Here is an 11,563-nt window from a genome sequence, read left to right as displayed (position 1 = left end):
GAACTGAACATTATAGAGGTGGATGTATACAGGTAGTAAATGGAAATAGGTATGAGAGAGGGTGAATATGTCAGATGAAAGTACTTTGTGGAAGACTGGCCACAGATACACCCCAAAGAAAATGTTCACGTTCAGAAAGTCAAAGAAGAGTCAGCACTGGATGTATAAGATTCAAGACGGAGAATTCATTCTTGTGGGTTGTCACCTATCTGTGGTACTGAGATGGGTATTTCATATGCATATTATCTCATGTAACTATCTAATGAAGTGGTGGTATGGTATTTAGTGGAGGAGAATATTTCAAAAAGAACGCGGTGTTCAGTAGTGTCAAATGATGCAGAAGCAATAAGAAAATTAGAATTAAGGAAGAAGCATTGTGTCATTAGAATGTAATTGATGAGTTTTGCAGAGGATAAATTCCGATTTAAAAGACATGGAAACAAAACTGTAAGGACTTGATATGAGAATGAATCTTGTGCAAGTGAGCATTGAAATGCAAACAAGATTTAATAATTCAGTGGCAGAGGATTGTAGCAAGCCTGGGAGAATAGGCTTTTGATTTAAAATAGAAAAGATAAGCTATGTGATGAGCATACTGTCTATACATAATAGGCACTCAACAAATATTTTTTGAATGCAAACTAAATGGTCAGAGTTTGAAAAATAGGATCCAGAGGGAAGGACAGATAAGCAATTGAAAGTTACTGAATTGCTAAGTTCTGTGATTTAAAATTTCCAGCAATATCTATTAGAAACATGACTTTGTGAAATTGCACAGATAAAGCATCAACTTTGGAGATTTTGTGACTTTTTATATGTATTTTTAAATATACAGCAAGTATAGGAAAATAAAACAAGCCCTGATAAAACATCATTTAAGAAAAACATTATGCTATCAATAACAATTGGCATTTACAATTTAAAAGGCCAAGTAGAAATGAATTTTAATAAAAATAGATTCTTATTTGAAAACATGTGTATGTAAGTACACTGATGAGGTGTCCTTAATATGCCATTTAAAAATTCATCTGAAATGTTAGTAGCCCCTTTTTATCTTTGGCTTTCAAAACGGGTCCTCACCAATCATAATACCCAGCATTTGAAGCAGATCCCTCATGACTGTTATTTGTTGTTCACTTAAATGTGCTTATTTTTGATGACTTTTAAAGTCCCCAAAGCAGTTTTGTTCCAGGTTGATTTTTCTATCTCAGCATTGCATTCGCTATTGAAAGTGATTTTACTCACAAGATAAAAATTTGTTGACACATGTAAATGGCTTACTTTCAACCAAGGGATTGACTTAGATTTCAACAACTGCAAGAAGGGGTATCATGCCAAAATTTGTTCTGTTTTTCAGATTTTAATCTGAAGTCTAAAATTTGTGCTGCACAAACACTCATCTTATTCAGTATAACATATTTGCATACATATTTATTTTCTGTGTAAGTACTGAATGACTAAAATGCGTTTTCTATGTGCTTACATAAATATAGTAGCAATGAGACACTGATAATAATAATAGAAACATTGATTGATTGCTTGCTAAGTTCTGATCAAAATGCTTTATGGGTATCATTGTACAAAACACTTAACATAAGCTTGTGTGGAAGATATTTTTAGTACTGTCTTACGGAAAGGGAGATAAACAAAGAGGCAGAGAGAGGTTAAAAAATGTGCTCATGATTACAAAGCCAGGAAGTTTTGGAGCCAAAATTCTAAGTAAGCTTTGCATGCTCACCCCAACATATACTCTCTAGTGAACAGAATCGATTTTGATTTTAAATTAGTTGAAATTCATAAATGCAGAAGTTTTGAAAAGAGTTCCTGTCTCTAACCATTTAATTTCCTAAATTAAAAAAAAAATGTACAGATTTCTCTTCCTGTCATTATATCATAAGAAAATAATCACGTAAGGCAAGGGTATATATCACAATGTACTGTTAAGTTGTAAAAACAAGTTGCATTCTAGTGTATACAGTTTGGAATAATATAATCAAGTACCAAAACTTTGTATGCCCAGATGGTAGCATTATTTGACAGGTTATGTTTTGTATGGAATATCTTATTTTTTAAAAATGCATTAATTTTGAAGTAAACTATAAAATTTTCAAAATTTTTACATAGGTAGACCTAGGTTTACAATATAAGTGCTCTTAGCTTTGATTATGCACATATATTATATCCTAGCATGTATGAAATGATATAATTAGTTCATAATAAATTGTTTAAAAAATACATCAAGAGTCATTGAGCATTGTATTTATATATTAACAGTACATATGTTATGCTCATGGCTTGGGAGAACAAATGTTAAAATACCCATACTACCCAAAGCAATTTATAGATTTATTGCAATACCTATCAAATAACCAATAGCATTTTTCACAGATGTAGAACATGTAATCCTAAAATGTGGATGGAACCACAAAAGGTTCTGAATAGCCAAAGCAATTTTGAAAAAGAATAAAACTAGAGGAATCACAATCCCAGATTTCAGGATACACTACAAAACTGTAGTAATCCAAATAGTATGGTACTGGAAAAAAAAATAGACACATAGATCAATGGATAAGAATAAATAGAGAGCCCAGAAATAAACCCATGATTATATGGCCAATTCATCTTTGACAAAGGAGGCAAGAATACGCAATGGGAAAGACAGTCTATTCAAAAAATGGTGTTGGGGGGATGACTGGGTGGCTCAATCATTAAGCATCTGCCTTTGGCTCAGGTCATGGTCCCAGAGTCCTGGGATCGAGTCCCGCATCGGGCTCCCTGCTCAGCGGGGAGCCTGCTTCTCCCTCTGTCCCTGCTGCTCTCCCTGCTTGTTCTCTCTCTCTCTCTGACAAGTAAATAAATAAAATCTTTAATTAAAAAAAAAGGGTGTTGGGAAAACTGGACAGCTACATGCAAAAGAATGAAACTAGACCACTTTCTTACACCATAAGCAAGAATAAACTAAAAGTGGATCAAGAACCTAAATGTGAAACTGAAACCATAAATATTCTAGAAGAGAGTACAGGCAGTAATTTCTTTGACGTCAGCCATAGCAGCATTTTTTTAGATATGTTTCCTGAGGCAAGGGAAACAGAGGAAAAAATAAACTATTGGGATTGCATCAAAATACAAAGATTTTTTGTGCAGCAAAGGAAACGATCAACAAAACAAAAAAGCTACTGAATGGAGGAAGATATTTGCAAAAGATATATCTGATAAGGGGTTAGTATTCAAAAATATAAAGAATTTATACAACTCCATGCAAAAAAAAAAAAAAAAAACAACCCACAAATAACCCAATTAAAGAATGGGCAGAGGGCCTGAACAGACATTTTTCCAGAAAAGACATCCAGCTGGCCAATAGACACATGAAAAGATACTCAGCATCACTCACCATCAGGGAAATGCAAATCAAAACCATGATGAGATATCACCTCCTACCTGTAAGAAAGGCTAAAATCAACAACACAAGAAACAAGTGTTGAGGAGAATATGGAGAAGAATCAACACTTGTGCACTGTTGGTGGGAATCCACACTGGTGCAGCCACTGTGGAGAACAGTATGGAGGTTCCTCAGAAAATTAGACATAGAATTACAATAGGATCCAGTAATTCCACTACTGGCTATTTACCCAAAGAATATAAATACACTAATTCAAAAAGACACACGCACCCCTATGTTTATAGCAGTATTATTTACAATAGCCAAGATATGGAAGCAGCCCCAGTGTCTATCCATAGATAAATGGATAAAGAAGATCACACACACACACACACACACACACACACACACACACACACACACAGTGGAATATTACTTAGCCACGAAGAAGAATGAAATCTTGCCATTTACAACAACGTGGGTGAACCTAGAGGGTATAATTCCAAGAGAAATACATCTGTCAGAGAGAGACAAATACCATATGATTTCACTCATATGTGAAATTTAAGAAACAAAAAAATGAACAAAGGAAAAAAAGAGACAAAAAAGACTCCTAAATATAGAGAACAAAGTGGTGCTTAACAGAGGGGAAGTGAGTGGGGCAAATGGGTGAAATAGGTGAAGGGGATTAAGAGTACACTTATTGGAATGAGCACTGCATAATGTCTAGAATTGTTGAGTCACTTTATTGTACACCTGAAACTAATGTAACACCATATGTTAATATACTGGAATTTTTAAAAAAATTTAAAAAGTGTAGAATAAATAAAAAAGGAGAAAAGAGTACATGTGTTAATTTGAACAAATAAAATAATTTTTAAAACAACCAAAATCTCAGTCCTTGGGACCATTTTTTAAAGTCTTATATTTCATCATAAATATAAGTAAATATGTAAAATATATCTTAGATACAGTAAATAAATATGTACAAAATGATGAATATTTTTGACATATTTAATAAAACACAAGTAGGCATTATTGGTACATTTATTTTATTCTATATTTTATAAGTGATGAGAGGTGGGAACCATTACCTCAAGATCATTAATGGACCACATTTCCTCAAAATTAAAAGAACATTTCACAGGCACCCTAAGAAGAGTCTTAGCCATTAGTTGGGTAGACTTCCGCCTTCTGATCTGGCAAGCAAGGAGCTTAGAAGTCATCACTCAGTCCTAGTAAGTAAAAAGCTGAAAAAAATTGAAAAAAAAAAACCCAACTCTTAATAAAATGTCAGGGGTTGGTGGTCTAAGATGACAGTGGAGAAAGTTACTGAATTCACCTCCCCTGAACAATTATACATCAATAAATTTGACAACATAGAAGTGGAAAAATTCCTAGAAATGTACAACCTTCCAGTCATGAATCATGAAGAAAATCTGAATAGACCAATTACTAGTAGGAGACTGATTCAAGAATCAAAATCCTCCTAACAAATAGAAGTCCAGAGCCAGATGACTTCAGAGGTGAATTCTACCAAATATTCTAAGAATACTAATCCTTCCCAAACTCAAAAAAATAGAAGAGGACAGAATGTTTCCAAACTCATTTTTCAAGACCAACATTACCCAGATAAACCAGACAAGAAAACCACAAGAAAAGAAAATTACAGGCCAATATCCCTGATGAACAAAGATGTAAAAATTTAAAAAAAAATGTTATCAACCTGAATTCAACAGTATGTTAAAAGGTTCATATACCATGATCAAGTGTGATTATTCCAGAATGCAGTGATGGTTCAACACTCACAAATCAGTCACTATGGTATATCACATTAACAGAATGAAAGATAAAAATCAGCTGAACCTCTCAATAGTTACAGAAAAGCATTTGACAGAATTCAACATATTTTATGACAAAACCTTTCAACGAAGTGAGTAGAGAGGGAATATAGCTCAACATAATAAAGACTGCATATGATAGGCCCACAGCTAACATCATACTTAACAGTGAAAACCCAAAATCTTTTCCTCTAAGATGAGGAACAAGACAAGTTTCCTACTCTTTCCACTTTTATTCAACATGTTATTGGTAGTCCTAGCCAGAGAAATTAGGCAAGAAAGAAAGGGAAGAAAGGAAAGAAGGAAAGAAAATAAAAGAATCCAAATTGGAAAGGTAGAAGTAAAGCTGTCCCTATTTGCAGATGACATAATTTTCTTTATATAGAACCCTAAAGACTCTGGCAAAAAAGCTGTCAAAACGAATAAATGAATTCAATATAGTTGCAGGATACAAAATCAATATACAGAGATTTGTGGAATTTCTGTAGACTAACAGTGAATTTTCATAGATATTTAGAAAACAATTCCATTTACAATTGCATCCAAAAAGTTGAGGAATAATTTTAACCAAGAAGGTGAAAGATCTGTATAATGAAAACTATAAGCCACTGATGAAAGAATTTGAAGAAGATGCAAATAAATGGAAAGATACACGATGCTCATAGATTGGAAGAATTAGTTTATTAAAATGTCCATACTACCCAAAGCAACCTACACATCATTTGATCCCATTGAATCAAAATTCCGATGGTACATTTTTCCCCACAGAAATAGAACAAATAATACTAAAATTTGTGAGAAACCACAGAAGACCCCAGATAGCCAAAGCAATCTTGAGAAAAAGAACAAAGGTGGAGGCATAAAGCTCCCTGACTTCAAACTATATTATAAAACTATAGTAATCACACAGTACTGTACTCACATAAAAATGGACACATACATCAAGAGAACAGAATTGAGAGCCCAGAAATATGTTCACGCATATGTGGTCACAAAATCTACAACAAAGTAGGCAAGGATGTACAATGGGGAAAAAACAGTCTCTCAAAATTCCTCTTCTGGGTATATATCCCAAGAAAATGAACACACTAATTCAAAAAGATATATGCACTTCCATATTCATTGTAGCATTATTTACAATTGCCAAGATATGGAAACAACAAAGTTTCCATTGGATGAATGGATATAAAGGTTGTGGTATATATGTATACACAATGGAATACCACTCAGCCATAAAAATAATGGAATTTGCCATTTTCAAGGTCCATTGATGGACCTTGGGAACATTATGCTAAGTGTAATAAGTCAGAGAGAAACAAATAATTTATAATTTCACTTATATTGGAATCTAAAACAAAACAAAACTGACAAAACATAACCATGCTTATAGATACAAAGAACAGATTGGTGGATGCCTGAGGGGTGGGGTTTCAGAGAAAGGTGAAATTGGTGAAAGGAGTCAAAAGGTACAAATTCATTGTTGTAAACAAGTCATGGGTGTTTAATGTGCAAGATGGTGAATAAAGGTAATAATACTCTATGACATACTTTGAAGTTTCTAAGAGAGTAAATCTTAAAAGTCAACACAAGAAAAAAATTTTGTAACAATGTATGGCAACATATGGTAACTACATTTTTTAGATGATAATTTTGTAGTGTACAGAAATAGTGAATAATTCTGTTGTACACCTGAAACTAATATGTAATTGTCAACCCTACTTCAATTAATAAAAACCTGAAAAAAGAGAAGTGTCAAGTGAAGTCACAGGCTAAAATACTGACCCAGGGTTCCACCATAAAACTTTTGTGGTGATATTTGGAGACTTTACTACCCCAGTCACAATAATGGATAGAACAAGCAGACAGAAAATAGGTGAGTAGAGAACTTCAACAACACAATAAGCCAACTAAACCCAGTGGACACATATAGAACACTATACCCAACAACACAGTACACATTCCTTTCAAGTGCACATAGGACTTTTTCCAAGGTAGACCATATATTTGGTCACAAATCAAAGTCTCAATAGATTTTATATAAAAGATAGATGTCATACAAAGTATCTTCTCTGTGCAAAAACGAGATATTAGAAATCAATAAAGGAAAACTGGAAAATTCGTAAAATTGTGCAAATCAACACACTTTTAAGCAAAGAAGAAATCACAAGAGAGATTTAGAAAATAAAAATGAAAATGAAAACATACCAAAACTTACGGGATGTAGCAAAACTAGTAGTAAGGGGGAAATGTGTAGTTCTAAATGCTTATATTGAAAACAAGACAGATCTCAAATCAACCTAACTTTACAACTTAAGGAACTAGAAAAAGAAGAACAAACTAAGCCCAAAGATAGCATATAAAAGGAAATAATAAAGATTAGAGTAGAGAGAAATGAAATAGAGAATAGAAAACAGTAGGAGAATATCAGTAAAACCAAAGGTTGTTCTTTAAAAAATTCAGCAAAATTGACAAACCTTTATCTGGATAGATGGAGAAAAATGGAGAGAAGAGTTAAGTCACTAAAATCAAAAGGTGGAAGTGGGGACATTACTGTTTCTACCAAAATAAAGGATTATAAAAATACTATGAAGGTAATAAGAGAGTATGATTTTTTTTATACCAACAAACTGGATAACTTAGATGAAATGGACAAATTCCTTAAAGCACAAAACCTACTAAGGCTATATCGTGAAGAAATAGACAATCTGAATAAACCAATAACTAGTAAGGAGATTGAATCAGTAATTTAGAATCTCCCAACAAAGAAAAACCTTGGACCTTATGGCTTCCCTGGTGAGTAAGATCAACCATGTAAAGAAAAACTCATAACAGTCTTTCTCAAACTTTACAAAAAAATGAAGAGGAGGATGCACTGTTTAACCTACTTTGTGAAACCAGCCTTACCGAAACACCAAAGCCAGACAAAAACATTACAATTAAAGAAAACTACAGACCAATGTCTTTTATAATTATATATGGGTGGAAAATTTCTTGGCAAAATATTATCTAATCCAACCCTATAAAAAGAATTATATTTCATGTTCAAGTGGGGTTTATCATGGGTATGCAAGGTTAGTTCAACATTCAAAAAACTATTAATATACTCCATCAGATCAACAGGCTATTGAAGAAAATCACATGATGGTATTAATGGATGCAGAAAAATCATTTGACAAAATCCAACACCTATTTCTGATAAAACTCTCAGCAAACTAGGAATAGCGGGGATCTTCCTCAACTTGATAAAGAATATCTACAAAAAAACAACAGCTAGCATCATGTTTAATGGTGAGAAATTTGAATATTTTTTGCTAAGATGAAGAACAAAGCAAGGATGTTCTCTCTTACTGCTACTTGTCAACATCATTTCTAAATTCTAGGTAATGCAGTAAGAGAAAAAGGAAATAAGAGGTATATAGATGGGGAAAGAAGAAATAACTGTTCACAGATAGCATGATCGTCTGTGCAGAAAATTTACAAGAATTGACAAACAAAAACGGAACCAAAACAAATGGACAAAATTCCTGGAACTAGTAAGCACTAAGAGCAGGGTTGCAAAGTAAAAGGTTAATATAATATAATATGTGCTATTCTATATACCAGCAATTAACAAGGTGAATTAGAAATTAAAAATATGTTATCACTTAAAGTAGCACCCTCCAAATGGTATACTTAGGTATAAATCTAAGAAAATATATACAAGATGTATACATAACTCTGATACAAGATATCAAAGAAAAACAAATCTGTATTTATAAATAGAAAGATGTAGTATTATGATATCAATTCTTTCTGTCTTGATCTATGGATTCACTGCAATTGCATTAAAAATTGCATTGAGCTATTTTTTAGATATCAGCAAACTGATTCTAAAATTTATGTGTGGGGGTCACCTGGGTGGCTCAGTCACTAAGAGTCTGCCTTCAGCTCAGGTCATGATCCTAGGCTCCTGGGATCGAGTCCCACATCAGGCTCCCTGTTCGTTGGGGAGCTTGCTTCCTCCTCTCCCTCTGCCTGCCAGCCTCCAGAGTGGCTGCACCAGTTTGCATTCCCACCAATAGTGCAAGAAGGTTCCCCTTTCTCTGCTTTCTCGCCAACATCTGTTGTTTCCTGTGTTGTTCATTTTAGCCATTTTGACAGGTGTGAGGTGATATCTCATTATAGTTTTGATTTGTATTTCCCTGATGATGAGTGATGTTGAACATCTTTTCATGAGTCTGTTAACCATCTGGATGTTTTCTTTGGAAAAATGTCTATTCATATCTTCTGCCCATGTTTTAACTAGAATATTTGTGTTTTGGGTGTTGAGCTTGATGAGTTCTTTATAAATTTTGGATACTAACCCTTTATCAGATAAGTCATTTGCAAATATCTTCTCCCATTTCAAAGTTGTCTTTTAGTTTTGTTGATTCACTGTCCAGAGCTTTTTATCTTGATGAAGTCCCAGTAGTTTTTTTTTCTTCTTTTGTTTCCCTTGCCTCAGGAGACAGATCTATTAAGTAGTTGCTATGGCTGATGTCAAAGGTTATTCCCTGTGTTCTCCTCTAAGATTTTGATGGTTTCCTGTTTCACATTTAGGTCTTTCATCCATTTTGAACTTATTTTTATGTATGGTGTGAGAAAGTGGTCCAGATTTCTTCTTTTGCATGTTGCAGTCCAGTTTTCCCAACATCATTTGATGAAGAGACTGTCTCTTCCATAAATTCCAAATGACACTTAAACTCATTGAATATTTTTGGAGGTTGCAAGAGAACCTATTATTCTTTACACTAATAAGTGAAGATTAAAATCAAGCGTTCTTTTGTTCTAGATCAAATAATACTTTAGGGTAACCAGATCGGTTATGAGGAATAATTCTTGGCTTATGGCCCCCTTCCCCCATCTTCAAATCTAGTAAAGTCTCATGTCTTTGATCCTTCTTTCTGTAACCAAATGTCCCTCTGATTCTAGATTTCAAAGGTTCTCCAGTTTTAAAGACTCATGTGATTAGGTTGGGCCAACCCAAATAAACTAGGATAATTGCCCCAATTTAAATCCTAACCTTAATCATACTCACAGATTTCCAGGATGAGTACATAAACTCATGTACTCAGGGTGGGGTGGTTCTGCTTACCATATCCATTCAGTTACTTCTGGTTTAAAAACTCACTTATAGAGCACTTGATATTTGCCTGGCTAGGTGATATTTGATATTTTAAAATATCCTTTTGAATTGGTTATATAAAAAAATGGAGAGGTAGGTTTCTACTCCTTATCTAATTTGAATTAACTTATCTCTATATTTTTATATAATAATTCTCTACAGAGTTCATATTCAATACACAGTAAGTATTCATCCAGTATTAGGGAAATGTTGTTCTTTGAGTTGTTCTAGAAATGTGACTCATTCAGAAGTGTGTCATCATTATTTAAACTCATATATTTCAGTTATTTAATACCTTCAAATGCATCTTTATCAGTATAATAAAATCTCCATTTCTAATGAAAAAGCAAGGTACATTACTTAAGGTGTGAACCTATATTAACAGATTAGATGAAATATCTTCTAACTGTAAGAGTTAATTACCATGTATATTCTACAATAAATACTCTAAAAAAGTGGTTTACTTGGGTTAAAACATTTTTTACTTTAAAGCTGTCTCTTGCTTGGTTATAAATTGGGTGCTTTTATATACTCCAGGAGTATATAAGTGAAGCCATTAACTATTTCTATTATCCAAGATTTTTAAGAAAGCATTCTGTAGTATTCATTTACTAAAATTTGATAATACCTGTGACTTTAAAATTAGCAAAGGCAGAAAAAAGTGGCAGTTATCAACAGTGGAAAGACTAAAAGGTTTCAGGATTAAGGTGAACATGAAGTAGAATCATTACAAGAGACTACTGGTGGTGGAGCCTCCTGGTGTTTGATATTACTTTGACTTGATGCTTGGAAACATATTTCTGAAATAAATAGATCTTAGTGCTAACGTTATGCTGAAGGACCTACTCAGAAAGAGCTTTCTTTTCTTACTGCCTAGCCATGCCCTTGAGCTAAGCACTAGAAATTTCTAAGAGGCAATATAAAATAGCAGAGTAGGCATTATTGGGAATATATGTATAGTTACACATTCCAGTTTTATAAATGTAAATGTATAATGTCATTTATAGAATAGCACATTTTTAGGTTAGTTTTATGTTCAGGAAACATAAAAAGAAAAGAAAGATCCTTGAAATTTTAACTAGCTTAGAGGAAACTTTCTAAACAAATTAAAATCAAATTTGATAAAATAAATATTCAGATGATACATATGAAAATATTCAACTGTAAAACATGATTAAGACTTGTCTCTAATGAATGTCA

This window comes from Eumetopias jubatus, unplaced genomic scaffold (genome assembly GCF_037043125.1).
Source record: "Eumetopias jubatus isolate StellerSeaLion01/CBP00866 unplaced genomic scaffold, mEumJub1_p1.0 scaffold_11, whole genome shotgun sequence".
NCBI lineage: Eukaryota > Metazoa > Chordata > Mammalia > Carnivora > Otariidae > Eumetopias > Eumetopias jubatus.
The sequence above is the reverse complement of the archived record's forward strand: the minus strand, read 5'-3'. Positions refer to the sequence as shown.